Here is a 16,752-nt window from a genome sequence, read left to right on the forward strand (position 1 = left end):
AGGTGCTGCCTCTTCACTGATTTCAAGTGCCAGCACACTCTCCCTACCTAACTCCACCCTCCAGTATATATATCCCTAACAGGGCTCCCTCTGGTGGTATGAGGTGGAAGGGTGGAGGTGTCTGTGTGTACTAAGGGCCTCTTGTGGAGAAGTCCATCCATGCACCCTTTTGGGTCCTGTGGTACCTGTATGTAGCAGGCTGCCACATTCCCCCCTAGTACAACTCAGTACTCCTGGACTGAAGCATTTTTTTGTAAACAGGTCACAACAACAATTACTATAACAATAACACATATCAAAGTTACAGTGAGTCCCATAACCAGGTGTCCCTCTCACTGGTGAAGGTGCAACATGAGCAGCATGAGGGACCGGTCCGAAAACCCTCAATGTAGGCCCTGGGCGTGGCTACAGGGCATAAGTGATCCAGGTGTTGAACCACATCTTCGGCCACGCCAAACGGGTTTTTGTTCAGTGTTCGCTTAATATAAAACCAATAGGGGGCACTTTAATAAGTGCAACTTTTTACAATGGACAGTTTTTGGCTGCTCACAGTCCTCAGCCTGCAAGTCTTTATACCCTTTACGGGTAACTAAATGCACACATATAACTTTTTCAGTTCACACAAACAATGCTATACCCTTCCGGGTAGCTATTTACACTGTACGCATTTTGTACCTTATTCCCTATACCTGGTAGGGAATTGGCCTTGTGTGCTGCATGTGGATCTACATAGCACTGGGGTGATACTGGTGTCTGTGCATGCACTATCCGCTAACCTATCAGGTCTACATGCGGGTAAGTTATAGAACTGCCTCAACATCTCTATAGGACTGGCAAGTGCACTGTTTACTGGACCCTCAGGTTCTACTTCAACTAGTGATCCTTCTCTTACTGGGGACTCTTCCTGTTCCTGAGCAGGTTCTTCCAGGGCGCTCACAGGTTCTTCTTGTGGTGGAGGTTCTTCTGGTGGCTGACAGAAGTGTATCACTGGTATGATAACTGCTCCATCGAGTTGAGGCCAGTCCACGGCGAAGTCTCCTAGAACTGTATGAACTACATCTTCCTTGGGTTTTTCCGGTATTATAAGAGGTACTTCTTCCTCCTGTGTCTTCAATAGACCTGGGCACAATTTCAAGTGGTCTCTTGAGACTGTTGTGGTTGTCATACCTCCATCCTTGCTGATCAGGCAGGTTTTGGTGGGTGTTGTCAAATCCGGAATTTAACACTGTGTAGGGCTCTCTTTCCCACTGGTCATCGAGCTTGTTTCCCCTTCTTTTCCGCTTTAGCACTATTTCTCCGGGTGCCAAGGGTTCTGCTGGTGCATACTTGTTATATTGGTCTTCTTGTCTTTTCCTTACTTTGTTTAGGCTGTCTTCAACACAGGTCTGTACTTTCCTGTACTGCTCTTGCCGATTTGTGTCCCAGTCTTCAGTGGACATATCTGCATCAGGTTCGACCACAACGAGTTCCAGGTCCATGGGCAATTTTCCGGGTCTTGCTCTCATGAGGTACGCTGGGGTACAATTAGTAGAACTCACAGGTATGTGGTTATACAGGTCCACCAGGTCAGGTAGTTTGTCTGGCCACTGGTTCCTCTCTTCCAAAGGTAGGGTTTTTAACAGGTCAATGACGATGTTATTCATTTTCTCGCACATACCATTGGTTTGAGGATGATATGGTGTAGTCCGGATCTTCTTACATCCATACAGGTGACAGAATTCTTTAAACAGCTCAGCTTCAAAGGCAGGGCCTTGATCTGTTAGCACCTTGTCCGGGTATCCATGGGGCCTGCAGATGTAGGTTTGGAATGTTCTTGCTGCAGTTTCTGCTGTCAGATCCTTGACAGGGGCTACCACCAGGAACCGGGAATAGTGATCCACCATGGTCAGGGCATAGGAATAGCCTGATCTACTGGGCGACAGTTTGACGTGATCCAGAACGACAATCTTCAGGGGTTGGGTTGTTTTGATGGATTGCAAGGGTGTTTTCTGACTTCCGTAGTCTTTCCTTCTGAGGCTACAGGGCCCACAATTCCGGCACCACCTTTCTATGGAACTCCGCATTCCAACCCAATAGAACCGGTCCTTCAGCAGGGTTTCCAGCTTCTTCCAGCCAAAATGACCTGCTTGGTCATGGTAGGCCTCTAGCACCATCTGGATATCCGTCCTGGGCACTACTATCTGCCACACCATTTCATGGGTTCTAGGGTTGACATACCTCCTGCACAGCTTTTCTCTGTAGATGAACAGCCGGCTTCTCTCATTCCACAGGTGTTTGGCTTGTAGAGGAGCATCCTTCTCCAGGTGAGAACCTTCTTGGGTTATCAGTCCTTTGATGAGGCTGACAACCGGGTCACTGTCCTGGGTCTCCTTCCAGCTGTGATGAGGTAAAGGGTTTAGTGTCTTACCATGACGTCTTCTGGAGGTGCGTTGCTCGTGGACCATTCCATTTCTGTGGAAAGCAGGTAATTCAATTTCTTCTAGGTCATCCACTTCATCCTCAGTGTCCGACTGGTGGGGCATTCTTGACAGGGCATCAGCATTGGTGTTCTTGTGACCTGCCCGGTACTTGATTGTGAACTGGTAATTCTACAATCTGGCCACCCAACGCTGTTCCATGGCTCCCAACCTGGCTGTCTCCGGGTGTGTAAAGGGGTTATTGTCGGTAAAGGCTGTAAATTTAGTGGAGGCTAGGTAATGTTTGAATCTTTCGGTGATAGCCCAGACCAAGGCCAGGAACTCCAGTTTGAAGGAACTGTAATTCTCCGGGTTCCTCTCAGTAGGGCGAAGCTTTCTACTGGCATAGGCAATTACCTTTTCTCTGCCGTTTTGCTCCCAGTCCCTCATTGCTGGCGTCTGTGTAAAACAGGAAAGGTTGGCTGTAGTCGGGGTAAGCCAGGATTTCCTCACCGGTCAGGGCTTCCTTCATTAATGCAAAGGACTCAGTCTGTTCTTTGCCCCACTGAAATGGGGTACTTTTACCTCTTTTGGACTGTCCTGCTAGGGGATCTTGTAAAGGTGCTGCCTTTTTGGTGTAGTCCTTAATGAACCTCTTGTAGTACCCGACCAGTCCCAGTAATTGACGTACCTCTTTGATGTTCCTTGGTTCAGGCCACTTCTGGATGGCAGTGACCTTCTCCGGGTCTGGTGCTATCCCCTCTGAGTTGACTACGTGCCCCAGGTACTGAACCTTCCGTTTGAGCAGGTGGCACTTGGAAGGTTTTAGTTTCATCCCATACCGGGACAATGCCTCAAATACCTCCGCCAGGTGCTTTAGATGGTCTTCATACGTCCTTGAGTACACGATAACGTCATCCAGATATAGCAGCACTGTCTCAAAGTTCCGGTGTCCCAAGCAACACTCCATCAACCTATGGAACTTTCCGGGTGCGTTGCAGAGTCCAAAGGTCATGCTGTTGAATTCGCATAATCCCATCAGGTCTTCCTCAGCAACAGAGACTTGCCAGTACCCGCTAGTGAGATCCAATGTGGAGAAATAATTGGCAGATTTTAGTGCAGCCAGGGATTCCTCTATACGGGGCAAAGGGTATGCATCCTTATGTGTTATTCGATTAATTTGTCTATAATCTACACACATCCTCATGCTACCGTCCTTCTTTCTGACCAGGACCAGGAGAGCTGCCCAGGGGCTACAGCTATCTCTTACTGCCCCTGCCTTTTTCATGTTTGCAACATTTCTTTTGCTTTTTGGTAATGTGCTGGTGGTATGGGTCTGTAACGCTCCTTAATTGGTGGATGGTTACCTGTGGGTATGTGGTGTTGTACCCCTTTGACCCTTTCAAAATCAAGTGAGTGTTTACTAAGCACCTGTTCATATTTCTGAATCACTCTGTAGACACCGTGTTTTTGATGGACAGGAGTGGTGTCAGCTCCAACATGGAGCTGTTGACACCATTCCTCCAGCTGGGTTTTGGAGTCATTGTCCTCCACCGTATCTGATGGGGTCAAGGATTTCACTGTGTGTGTGGCATTATTATTCACAGTATACAGTCTGGCAACAGTGGTGTATCTTGGCAATTTGACTTCCTCCTCCCCACAATTTAGGAGGCGTACGGGTACCCTCCCATTGCGCACATCAGCTACTCCTCTAGCAGTTAGGAGTGTAGGTCTGTGCTCTGAGTTAACGGGCTCTACTACCGCCTGGTAGTTCTGTCCCTTGAGACCTATTGCTGCCCTACACCAAATCAGCATTTCACTTAGCGGGGGAATCACAATGGGTATCGGGTCTGTTACCCGTACATTACCAATCTCACCACCTGTTAGTTTTACCTGTTGCTGGTACAGGAGGGCACGAATTTCCTTCTGGAGCACCTTCCTCTGCCCTGGTCTGGCAGTGTCAGCGATCTGTTTGAGAAAGAACAACACTTCTCCCAAACAGTTACCAACAACATTTGTACCAAGTATCATATGGGTTTGTATCACCAGGGTTAGACTCTATTACAATCAGTCCTTGGTCCTTTAGTTCCACTCTTCCCACCTTCACTGTCACATCCTTAACCCCGACTAGGTTAAGAGGAAGGCCATTGGAGGCATACACAGAGAGGTTTGGGTCTGGCGGGTGGAGTTCATCTATGGACCAGTACCTTTTGTAGAGGACATCGGGTATGATGGTTACCTGTGACCCGGTGTCCAGTAGTGCAGGTGTTGCTATGCCATCCAGCACGATGGACAGGAAAGGCCTTCCTCCTACAAACCGGTCGTACCAGCTCGATGGGCCTGGTTGATCTACTCCTGGGTGTCAGCCCTTGGCCCCAGGGTTTGCCCGTTTAAAGGACAGGTCTGTGTCGTGTGGCCTGCCTTGTGGCAACGGTAGCAAATGAGTTCACCTGGAGGGAGAGGTCGGTCGTTGGTCCTCCCATGGGGTGGCGTTGTCCTCCTTCTTCTCCTCATCCAGGGCTCATCCTCAGGACTGTCAGCGAGTAGGATCCTTCCATCCGGCTCGGGCTCCGTCTGTAGCTGCAGGGCGCTCAGAACAGTGGTCAGGGTTATACTTAGCTGACGCACTTCAGAGCTCAGGCTGTCCAGCTCGCTAGGGGACGCTGTTTGCACTTTTGCCTCAGCTGCTAATGAAGGGACAATGTGTGCTGTGGGCATTGGGGTGGCCCCACCCTGGTAATGCTGGATAGCAGTATCTGATGTTTCCTGGGGCTGAAGGCCCTTAATAGCCATGTCCTTCAGGGCGTCAAAGGTGGCATTTGGATGATCTAAGGCCCACCACCGTACAGTTCTGCTCTCCTCCTGGGACCTTAACCCCTGGATGAATTGTTCAATCAGCATTTTGTCCTCATCATGTATACTGGCTGGACTAACCTGTTTCAGGGCCCGCAGGGCCTCTTGTAAACGCCAGGCATAGTCCCGGATACTGTCCTCAGGTTTCTTGGTACAGTGATAGAACCTCATCCGAAGATCTGTCTCAGTGCGGTTTTCAAAGACAGTTTGCAGTCTCTTAAATATAATATACACTGGCTGGCCAGGTTTCAACTTCCCGCTCTGTGGCACCAGCCAATTGTCCCAGCACAACAGCGGCTCTCTGTTTACCAGTCATTGAGTACATGTCCAATACACCGCATATTTTTCTTTTGAACCCAGACTGGGTGTCTGGTTTGCCGTCATACTGGGGAAGCCATTTCGCTCCGGGGACGTACGGCAGGGCCATGGGTATCACTGGAGTCACGACCCCTGCTGGTGGGGCGGCCGCTCCGGCCTGAGCAGCGCTGGGTGCGAATTGAGCATCGGGAGCGTTAACCAGTGCTCCGGCGTTTTGCTGGTTGTCGGCCATGGTTGCGCCCCCCCAGTAAACCGTAGCCTACCTTCTTTGCTTTTATTGGGTAGGCCGCAGCTCTGCAGATCGCGGCCTCCTTCCAGGACCTGACGCTTCCTGGTGCGGCGTCAGAGCGCAAGGCGGGGCTTGGGCGTCGCGTGCTACCAATGGTCACACCTCTCCGGTTCCCGCAGTTATGCCCCTCTTCTTCCCTCGCGGCGACGCGGTAATGGCGGCGATGTTCACCATAGTTCAATACGGCACACAGTACCCGGTGGCAACAGGCACGAATTCCTGTTTGTGACGCCTGGAAGAGATGACTCGCCCAGGGGGATATGGGGGACTCGGTACCCGGGCCTTGACCTTCTGTGGGATGTCACGGCGGTCGGCTCCCGGGCCCGTACCCTGGGGTCACTCTTTAAAAGGGGTTTGTTACTTGAAGGGATGAATAACAGTTTTGTCTCGTGACGCCGCCTGTGGCTCCTGGTAATGGGTACCAGTGCTGCTGCAGACCTCCGGGGGTGATGGGATGGCAGCTGAGATGTTTCTGCTCCCCACAGGTGGAGCGGGCCCCCCGGGGCAGGGTTGATGGAAGGGATGCAGGTGAGAGGTGGCCCGGTCGGGTCAGGGGGAATGACGGACACTCACACATGGGATTCGCTTCAGTACATTTACTGGTGTGAACGGCAGGTATGGTCCAGGGTACTTAGTAGGAAGGGTGCACTTCTGGACTCTCCCCAGTGAGTGGGTAGTAGGCCTCCTGATCCATTTCTTCCTCTCTCTCTGTGAAGCTCCTGACCACCCTGGAACTAGGCCTAGCTTCTGTACTGTTTCACTCTCTCACCTGTCTGCTTGGTAGTAAGAACTTTTCTCTGGCTACCACTATCCCTGGACGCTGGGGCCTTCGTGTTTCCTAGTTCTGAAGATGATTGTAGCTTCAGGTTGACCAGGGTCTGGAATCCTCCTGGTATACCGGTTATTCCTACTGGGCGTAGAGGACCCTGTAGGCGCGGACCCGGTGTCCGGCTTGTGTTCTCGGGTGAGCTTAAGATGCTCCTCTGCCCCCTTAACTCCTCTCTCCTCTCCTTGCCTCCGGCCACGCTCTAGGCCCTCCGGCTTCAGCACGTGCTTTAGGCCTTAACTTGCCCTCAGCAGAGCAGCTCAACAGGTGCTGCCTCTTCACTGATCTCAAGTGCCAGCACACTCTTCCTATCTAACTCCACCCTCCAGTATATATATCCCTAACAGGGCTCCCTCTGGTGGTATGAGGTGGAAGAGTGGAGGTGTCTGTGTGTACTAAGGGCCTCTTGTGGAGAAGTCCGTCCATGGACCCTTTTGGGTCCTGTGGTACCTGTGCGTAGCAGGGTGCCACACTGGTTATACAGTCATTTCTCTGATACTCTGCGTTGCAGAAGAGGTTTTGGGGCTAAGTAAAAACAGTTTTTAGTCTTAGTCCCATAATTTCAATCACATTGCATTGAAACCTACAAATACTACATATACAATGCAGGTGATAAATTCTACTTAAACTGTAACTTCAGGTAATCTGCACGTACTTTAATACTTTATGTCTGCAGACAAATTTAACATGAAATTGTATGTCTTTTTTGGACATTTGGTAAAGAGAATTTTCTATATCTTAACAAGCTTCCTTATGTATTGACCCCTTAATGAATACTCCTTTTTACAGCTGTCATAAATGGGCCTTATTCTGCAGTGTTGGCTTTTTAATGAGGTGCTTCACAATAAAATTGTGCTGCAAACAGTGTACAAATCTACATGCTATGGCTGTTGATTTGCAGCCACTGCATGGAGGAAGGTTGTGATAAGATTTATGAGAGGAGAGATGGTTTTACTGAGAGGACTGTCCCAATGTAAATAAGTGTCCCTGTAAAAAATAAATATAAGTAAATAAACAAATATATATATACAGTGTGAGAGGACAGTGTGAAGATGGGGCCCAGTATGGAAAGAAGAGGGCAGTGTGGATGGCATGTACCATAAGAGGGACAGTGTCTGGGTTATATTTTGTGCAGGGAACACAATGAAGAGCAATTATTTCTTCAGGGGCATAGCAATGGACTGGACAAAATTGTTGGCACCCTCAACTTAATATTTGGTTGCACACCCTTTGGAATAAATAACTGCAATCAATCGCTTACTATAACCTTAAACAAGTTTCTTACATCTCTCAACTGGAATTTTGGACCACTCTTCTTTTGCAAATTGCTCCAGGTCTCTCATATTTGAAGGGTGCCTTCTCCCAACAGCAATTTTAAAATCCCTCCACAGGTGTTCAATGCGATTTAGATCCGGACTTATTACTGGCCACTTCAAAACTCTCCAGCACTTTCCATCCATTTCTGAGGGCTTCTTGAAGTATGTTTGGGGTCATTTTCCTGCTGGAAGACCCATGACCTAAGATGCAAACCCAGCTTTCTCACACTGAGCACTACATTGCGACTCAAAATTCTTTGGTGATCTTCAGATTTCATGATGCCTTGCACGCAGTCAAGTCACCCAGTGCCAGAGGCAGCAAGATAACCCCAAAACATCTTTGAACCTCCACCATATTTGACTGTAGGTACTGTGTACTTTTCTTTCTAGGCCACATTCCATTTTTGGTAAACAGTAGAATGATGTGCTTTACCAAAAAGTTCAATCTTGGTCTCATCTGTCCACAAGATGCTTTCCCAGAATGATTTTGACTTACTCATGTACATTTTGGCAAGCTGCAGTCTAACTTTTTTATGTCTCTGTGTCAGCAGTGGGGTCCTCCTGGGTCTCCTGCTATAGCATTTAATTTACTTCAAAAGTCGATGGATAGTTCGTGCTGACACTGATGCACCCTGAACCTGCAGGACAGCTTGAATTTCTTTGGAACTTGATTGGGGCTGCATATCCACCATCTAAACTATCCTGCATTGCAACCTTTCATAAACTTTTCTCTGACGTCCACGTCCAGGGAGATTAGCTACAGTGCCAAGGATTGTAAACTTCTTGATTATGTTGCGCTCCATGGACAAAAGAACATCAAGATCTCTGGAGATGGACTTGTAATCTTGAGATTGTTGATATTTTTCATCAATTTTGGTTCTCAATTCCTTGGGTTCTTTCTCCTCTTTCTGTTCTCCATGCTTAGTGTGGCACACACAGACACACAATGCAAAGACTGAGTCAACTTCTCCCTATTTATCTGGTTTCGGGTGTGATTTTCATATTGCCCACACCAGTTACTTGCCAAAGGTGAGTTTGAACATGCTTGAAACAAAATTGTTTACCCACATTTTTGCAAAGGTGCCAACAATTTTGTCCGGTCTATTTTTGGGGTCTAATGTGAAAGTATGTTCAATTTGCCTTTTATCTCTCTCTTTTTTGTATTGTTCCAATACACACAAAGGAAATAAACATGTGTAATTGCAATAATTTTCTGCTAGAAATACTTCATTTTCTGGAATAATTTCAAGGGTGTCAACTAGTGTTGAGCGAGCATGCTCGACACTGCTCAGTACTCGCCCAAGCATCTCACTACTCGGGATGTTCGATGAGCACCGAGCATTTTTGGGTTACTCGGGTGGGAGCTCGGGTCTTCGCCCTGCATGTTTGGCACTCTTTACAGAGCCAATGAACATGCAGGAATTGCCAGCCAGTCACTGTAATGCCTCAGCCATGTTGGTTGTGGGCATTACAGTGATTGGCTGGCCACACAGCGTCACCTCGAGTATTTAAAACTGGGCGCCGCCATCTTGGACACAGTCGCTCCGGATCAGACAGTGTAGGGAGAGTGCTGCTGAGCTAGGGAGAGATTTATACTCCGAAATAGTTAGTGTAGGGTCTCTAAAGCCTGCCAAATCAAACAAACAGTCCTTCTGAGGACTAATATCCATCCTAGATATCAGGCAGGCAGGCTGTATAGGAGACGCAGTGGTTATACCAACAAACACTGCATTACAGTCCTGTGTGCTGCTGCTGCTGCTCAACTGCTCAAATTGCTAGACTTAGCCCCAGGTCTCAAGGGCCAGGAAAAATCCTTTTTTTTTTCATCTAAATCCTCTTTTTTTTTTTCCCTCAGTCAGACTGTACAAATACCCGTCTTACTAACCTTTTGGTATTTCCACCCCCCCCAAAAAAAAATTGAGTGTGTCTGTGAGTGTTCAGACACAAATATATCTGTTTAAAAGAGTCTGGTTTTGGCCAGATAACTAGAACTGTGGTTTTGCAGTTCCACGGTTCAAATCTCTGTATTATCCACTTTTTTGCCTTTTTTTCCATAAAAAAAACAGCTTGAGTGTCTCGCTGACTGTTCAGACACAAATATATCTGTTTAAAAGATTCTGGTGTAGGCCAGAGAAATAGAACTGTGGTTTTCCTCTTCCACGGTTAAAATCTGGGTGTAATCCACCTTTTTGCCTTTTTTACATAAAAAAAAAACAGTTTGAGTGTCTTGCTGACTGTTCAGACACAAATATATCTGCTTAAAAGATTCTGGTGTAGGCCAGAGAAATAGAACTGTGGTTTTCCTCTTCCACGGTTCAAATCTGGGTTTAATCCAAATTTTTGCCTTTTTTACATAAAAACAAACAGTTTGAGTGTCTCACTGACTGTTCAGACACAAATATATCTGTTTAAAAGATTCTGGTGTAGGCCAGAGAACTAGAACTGTGGTTTTCCTCTTCCACGGTTCTAATCTCCTTTTTGTTACCCTTTTGCCATTGATAATGCGAGTGTAACCTATTTTACTTCATTTACAATGGGCAAGGCGCGTGGCAAGGGACGTGGAACTGGACGTTCTGGTGATGGTGCGTGCAGAGGACAGGGCCGTGGCCAAGTGAAAATGTGCCATAACCAACAGCCACATCTTCTCGCTCCCAGTTCTTGACCGAATTACTAGGGAAGCACACAACACCACTATTGTGAACTGATCAGTGTGAACAGGTTATTAATTGGATAGCAGATAATACTTCCAGTCACCTGGGCACCACCACCTCCAGTCTGTCTTCCACACGGTCAAGTCTTAGTAGCCGTGAGTCTCGACCGCATACTCCTCCTCACCCTGATGCTCCTTCCTCCCACCATGCCGAGTGTCGTCAGACAGCAACTGATCCCACACTTGGACACTGTGAAGAGCTGTTCACTCGTCCATTTCCATATTTGTGCCCCTCGCCTGCTCCGCTTGAAGTGGTGGAAGAGGAGATCCTATGTAGCGATGCCCAAATATTTGAACAGCCACAGAGTACCCCAACAGGCAAGAAGAAGCAGTGTGGTGGCCGCAGACAGAAGGTGGGCAACCGTTCCCCGTAACACCAACACGAGGGACATTGCCAGTACAACCGGTAGGTCTTCCAGAGTCTGGTATTTTTTTAAAGACTCTGCTGATAACCCCAAGAAGGCCATTTGTACCACCTGCCAGGCCAGCATCAGCAGGGGTAACAAAACTACCAGCCTGACCACCACCAGCATGATCAGGCACATGTCAGCAAAGCATCCGACTTTGTGGGGCAAACCCCAGGGTCCACGACCAGTGTCAGTGGGTGTCACCACTGCTTCTTCCGCTGTTGTGCGTGTAAGAGAACACCCTGTTGTGTGTGCAAGGCAATCCCCTGTCCATACTGCATGCAAAGATGCCCCCTCCTCTCAGTCTTCACTTGTTATGGCAGTTTCTCATGAAACAGCATCAACGTCCACATCCACGTCACACCACAGCATTCAGTTGTCCATATCCCAGACCTTTAAATGAAAGCGCAAATTCGCAGCCAACGCCCCACAGGCCACAGTCCTAAATTTGCACATTTCACGACTGCTTGCGTTGGAAATGCTGCCTTTTAGGCTGGTGGAGACGGAATCCTTCCGCAACCTTATGGCGGTGGCCGTCCCTCTGTACTCGGTCCCCAGCCGACACTATTTTGCCCCGTGTGCCATCCCCGCATTACACAAGCACGTGTCCCAAAACATCTGCCGTGCCCTCAACAACGCAGTTACTGGGAGAGTCCACCTGACAACAGACACGTGGACAAGTGTGTAGCACCCTGAGGACTCGGCTGCTACAGGGGTATTGCACCTCGACCCAGAGGTGTGGTATTCCACTCCCGGGTAAGGATGGAGTGTGGGACTGAGCTCAGTAGGCTGCATGCACTACATACATCCCATTTCCGGGGGACAGAACTACGGTACTCCCACCAAGTAAATGTGCAGGTACGACAGCGTCTGTCCCTGGCTGGAGTGGGAGGGGGGTGGAACATCCCAGTAGTGTAGGGGCAGATAGGGGGAGTACTCTGGGTAAAGCTAGGAGCTCATTGGGTGCTGGTCACCTGGGCTCACACATAGAGGGAGTATAAGAGGTGGGCACCATCTTTAGAATAGGGTCCTGTTCAGAGGAGAGCCTGTGCAGAGAGGAGCTCAGCCAGGAGGGCTGACAGGGAGCTGTGGCTCCGGCTGGGCCCAGCTCCAGAGCCAAGCCTGCAGAGGAGAGAGGAGAAAGAAAGGCCCAGAGTGGAAGACCAGAGGGAACCCTAAGAACCCAGAATCAGACCAAAAAGGGTGAAGGGTTGGCGGACACGGGTACCGATACGCCGAATTGGTGGAGGCCACTTATCCTCAGCCAGGAACCGGAGGTCGTGGTCAAGATTTGCCACGACCCTCACCAAATCCACCAGAAAGGCACACCAAGTATAGGGTCAGGGAACCCAGAGGAGGTTTGACCACCAAGAGACCCGAGGGAGCCGGCCAAAGGTGGATCCCTGGTGGGAACGGCCAGAGACAGAGAGAGAGAAGGGAGCTCAGGACCACCCTCCGGAACTGCCTGGGGGTTAGCCGAGTCCAGGACCTGGTGGACGCAGCACGGCTCGGGTGGTCACTCAAGGCCAGAGTGACTGAGAGAACACCCGTGAGTAAAAATCCTGAAACTGCATCTCCTGACTCTGACTCTTCTTACTGCACCGTCACAACCCCCATCATCTTCACCTGCTGCCCTGAGGCCATACCCCTCCCGTTGGGGGCTATAACATCATCGCTGCACCCATACCACCGGCCTCAGCGGACTGTTCTGCAGCGGCGGCTGCAAAGCCGCACTCAACGGGTGGCATAGTCGACATCCAAGTTAACATCTACTGCCATAGACTGCCACTTAGTTTGACCACCCTGGGCACGGACCGGGTCACCGCCACGGAGAACTACAACCCCCAGCGATCCGGCTCCGGGTATTCCCCCTGCACAGCAGCAACAACACAGGCCCAGGGGGCGCGTCAACTTTGGCGTAGTCGGCAGTATCACGTGCCCGCAACCACCGGGTACTGCGTGCCTGAAGAAAAGTTCATATTTACCGTAAAAAGAAGTCTCCCGCCAATTCCGGAGGGTCCCCGCCATCGGACGTCGTCCGGAGTCGTTTCCCGCCGTTTGCCCGCCATCTGCAGTCTTTTCCCGCCATCTGGGAAGATTTCCCGCCCTGGCCGAGCGGACGCCATTATGGGCGTGCCAGAGGGTGGCAAGAGGCCACCTCCCTTCGTGGGCCAGGACCAAGAAGGGCGCCAGAAACGAAGACCGCCCCCACCAGCAGAGACTGCAATGATTGAGATGTACATCAGCGTGGGGGGTCTGCCCCTGGAACTGACAATCACCAAGTTGCCCCAGGACCGCCCTCAATGGGGGCGGATACAGAACAAAGCAGAGAAGATGGGTGCAGCCTGGAGGGGTCTGGAGAAGCCGTACCCGGAGATGGAGGGAGAGTCAGGCAGCACCGACCCTGTGGTCAGGAGCCTGTTGCAAGCTACCACTCCACAAGACCTGGTGGAGATCCTGGCACAGCTCCCCCGAGACCGGGAGCGTGCACAGACCGCGCTGGAGGGCCTCGCACGGAGGATGGCCCAGGTGCAGCGAGAAACGCTGACGGAGTGGAGCAGGGAGATGGCCCAGCAGGCTGGAACCCGCCAGCGAAGCACACCACCCGCAACAAGGAGCACGCCTGCTCCTGAAGAGGATGCAGAAGGGACGGAGGCCGGAGACGACGCCGCAGAGGGAGCTGAAGAGACAGAGGCAAGTAAAGGGGACGTCACTACCCCAAGCTCAGCCACCGTAAGCCTACCCCCGCTCCCCGTCGCAGAGCCCGAAATCCCACCGATCGTGCCCGTTGCCGCACCGCTACCGCTCCAGACTAGGCCTCAAGCAGGAGCCGCGGCCACGCCTCTTGTGACGTCACGCGCCTCAACCCTGAGCGCGGCCAAGCAGGAGACGCCATCGGCCTGGTCGCAGGGCCGAGTACCCCCGAGCGCCGCAGTACCAACAGCGCCCTCTACCGAGCCACCGGCCTGGTCGCAAAGTCAAGTACACCCGGGCGCCGCCGTCTTCACGGTGCCCTTCACCTTCAGGGTGCCCCAGGCCTGGTCGCAAGGCCTGGTGAACCCGGGCGCCACTACCACCACCGCGCCCTCAACCTCCACAGTGCCGCACCTGGGTGAAGACTTGTTAGCCCAGCATATTTGCCCGGATGGGCAGCCCTTTGAGTGGTCACCGGAGTACTACCATCCCCGACTCCGGAAAGAAAGACCACTGGATGAGCCCCTGATCCCGGCTCCGGCGCCCGCCAAGATCACCCCACTCTCGTTGGAGGAAGCGCAGTTTGCGTGGGACCCCACTGGAGGAGACCTCATCGGGTTCACTCAAGAGACCCGGGCGGCCGCAGCCCAGCGAGCAGAGTGCTGCCGGCAGCAATTATTTTTTTTCGACCGGGAACGACGAGAGAGGCGGGTCCGCGAGGAGCGGCTGCAAGTGCAAAGTGCAGAACAGAAGAGCCGGACCCGACGGAACCCCCGTGCAGCCCACGGTCCCCGTGCCACCGGGACTGTAATTAAATTCCAACTGCAGCATGGTTGGGGCTTCATCCGGGATCACCGCACCCCCGGCGACGTCTTCGTGACCCGCAGGGATGTCGAGTCCCACCTGCCGGAGGGACACAGAGGTCGTGACCTATACCTGGGTGATGAGGTCACCTTTACCCGGCACCAATGTGCCAAAGGACCCTATGCCCTTCATGTACACCTGTTGACGGAGGAAGAGCTGAGGTGTCAGGAGGAGCAAGAGGACCCGGACGGGTCTGAAGAATACAGGGAGGAAGCATCAGGAGGACGCCGTTATTAGAGTACGGTAAAAAAGAACTGTACATAGTTACCCGTAAGGGTATAAGAACTGCTGCTAATTTAAATATGTTCCCGTTGGGACAAGTGTGAACTTAAACCCGTGTATCCCCTATCCCTTAACAGGCTGAGGACTGTGAACAGCCATTCCTTTTCCCCACTGGCCGAGGACTGAGAGCGGCCACCTCCCCTTGTATATAGTTGCGCTTTCTAAGGCGCCGCCTACTGGTTTTATAGGAAACTGTTGTTCTTGAACTGACTGTTGCACTTCTACCTGGTCACAAGCGCACAGTGGCCAGTAACTCAAAGAACATTATTATGAAAGAGTTTTATATGAAAGAAAAAGTTTATCTTGTTTAAATCTGATAATGTTTAATGTTTGATATGTTCTTGTATGTTTTGAAAAAAAAAAAATTGTATGTTTTTGGATATTTTATTCTTTTACAGCCCGAGGACGTGCTGTGATTTACCAGGGGGGAATGTAGCACCCTGAGGACTCGGCTGCTACAGGGGTATTGCACCTCGACCCAGAGGTGTGGTATTCCACTCCCGGGTAAGGATGGAGTGTGGGACTGAGCTCAGTAGGCTGCATGCACTACATACATCCCATTTCCGGGGGACAGAACTACGGTACTCCCACCAAGTAAATGTGCAGGTACGACAGCGTCTGTCCCTGGCTGGAGTGGGAGGGGGGTGGAACATCCCAGTAGTGTAGGGGCAGATAGGGGGAGTACTCTGGGTAAAGCTAGGAGCTCATTGGGTGCTGGTCACCTGGGCTCACACATAGAGGGAGTATAAGAGGTGGGCACCATCTTTAGAATAGGGTCCTGTTCAGAGGAGAGCCTGTGCAGAGAGGAGCTCAGCCAGAAGGGCTGACAGGGAGCTGTGGCTCCGGCTGGGCCCAGCTCCAGAGCCAAGCCTGCAGAGGAGAGAGGAGAAAGAAAGGCCCAGAGTGGAAGACCAGAGGGAACCCTAAGAACCCAGAATCAGACCAAAAAGGGTGAAGGGTTGGCGGACACGGGTACCGGAACCCGAACTGGTGGAGGCCACTTATCCTCAGCCAGGAACCGGAGGTCGTGGTCAAGATTTGCCACGACCCTCACCAAATCCACCAGAAAGGCACACCAAGTATAGGGTCAGGGAACCCAGAGGAGGTTTGACCACCAAGAGACCCGAGGGAGCCGGCCAAAGGTGGATCCCTGGTGGGAACGGCCAGAGACAGAGAGAGAGAAGGGAGCTCAGGACCACCCTCCGGAACTGCCTGGGGGTTAGCCGAGTCCAGGACCTGGTGGACGCAGCACGGCTCGGGTGGTCACTCAAGGCCAGAGTGACTGAGAGAACACCCGTGAGTAAAAATCCTGAAACTGCATCTCCTGACTCTGACTCTTCTTACTGCACCGTCACAACCCCCATCATCTTCACCTGCTGCCCTGAGGCCATACCCCTCCCGTTGGGGGCTATAACATCATCGCTGCACCCATACCACCGGCCTCAGCGGACTGTTCTGCAGCGGCGGCTGCAAAGCCGCACTCAACGGGTGGCGTAGTCGACATCCAAGTTAACATCTACTGCCATAGACTGCCACTTAGTTTGACCACCCTGGGCACGGACCGGGTCACCGCCACGGAGAACTACAACCCCCAGCGATCCGGCTCCGGGTATTCCCCCTGCACAGCAGCAACAACACAGGCCCAGGGGGCGCGTCAAGTGCTTGTGGCCAGGGACGGTACATCTCCCTGACTGCACACTGGGTAAACATAGTGGAAGCCGGGACTCAGTTGGACCTTGGGACAGAACTAGTGTTGAGCGAGCACTAAAATGCTCGGGTGCTCGAAGCTCGGGCCGA

Source organism: Phyllobates terribilis, unplaced genomic scaffold (assembly GCF_046119375.1).
Source record: "Phyllobates terribilis strain yellow unplaced genomic scaffold, ASM4611937v1 Scaffold_1__5_contigs__length_1240528914, whole genome shotgun sequence".
NCBI lineage: Eukaryota > Metazoa > Chordata > Amphibia > Anura > Dendrobatidae > Phyllobates > Phyllobates terribilis.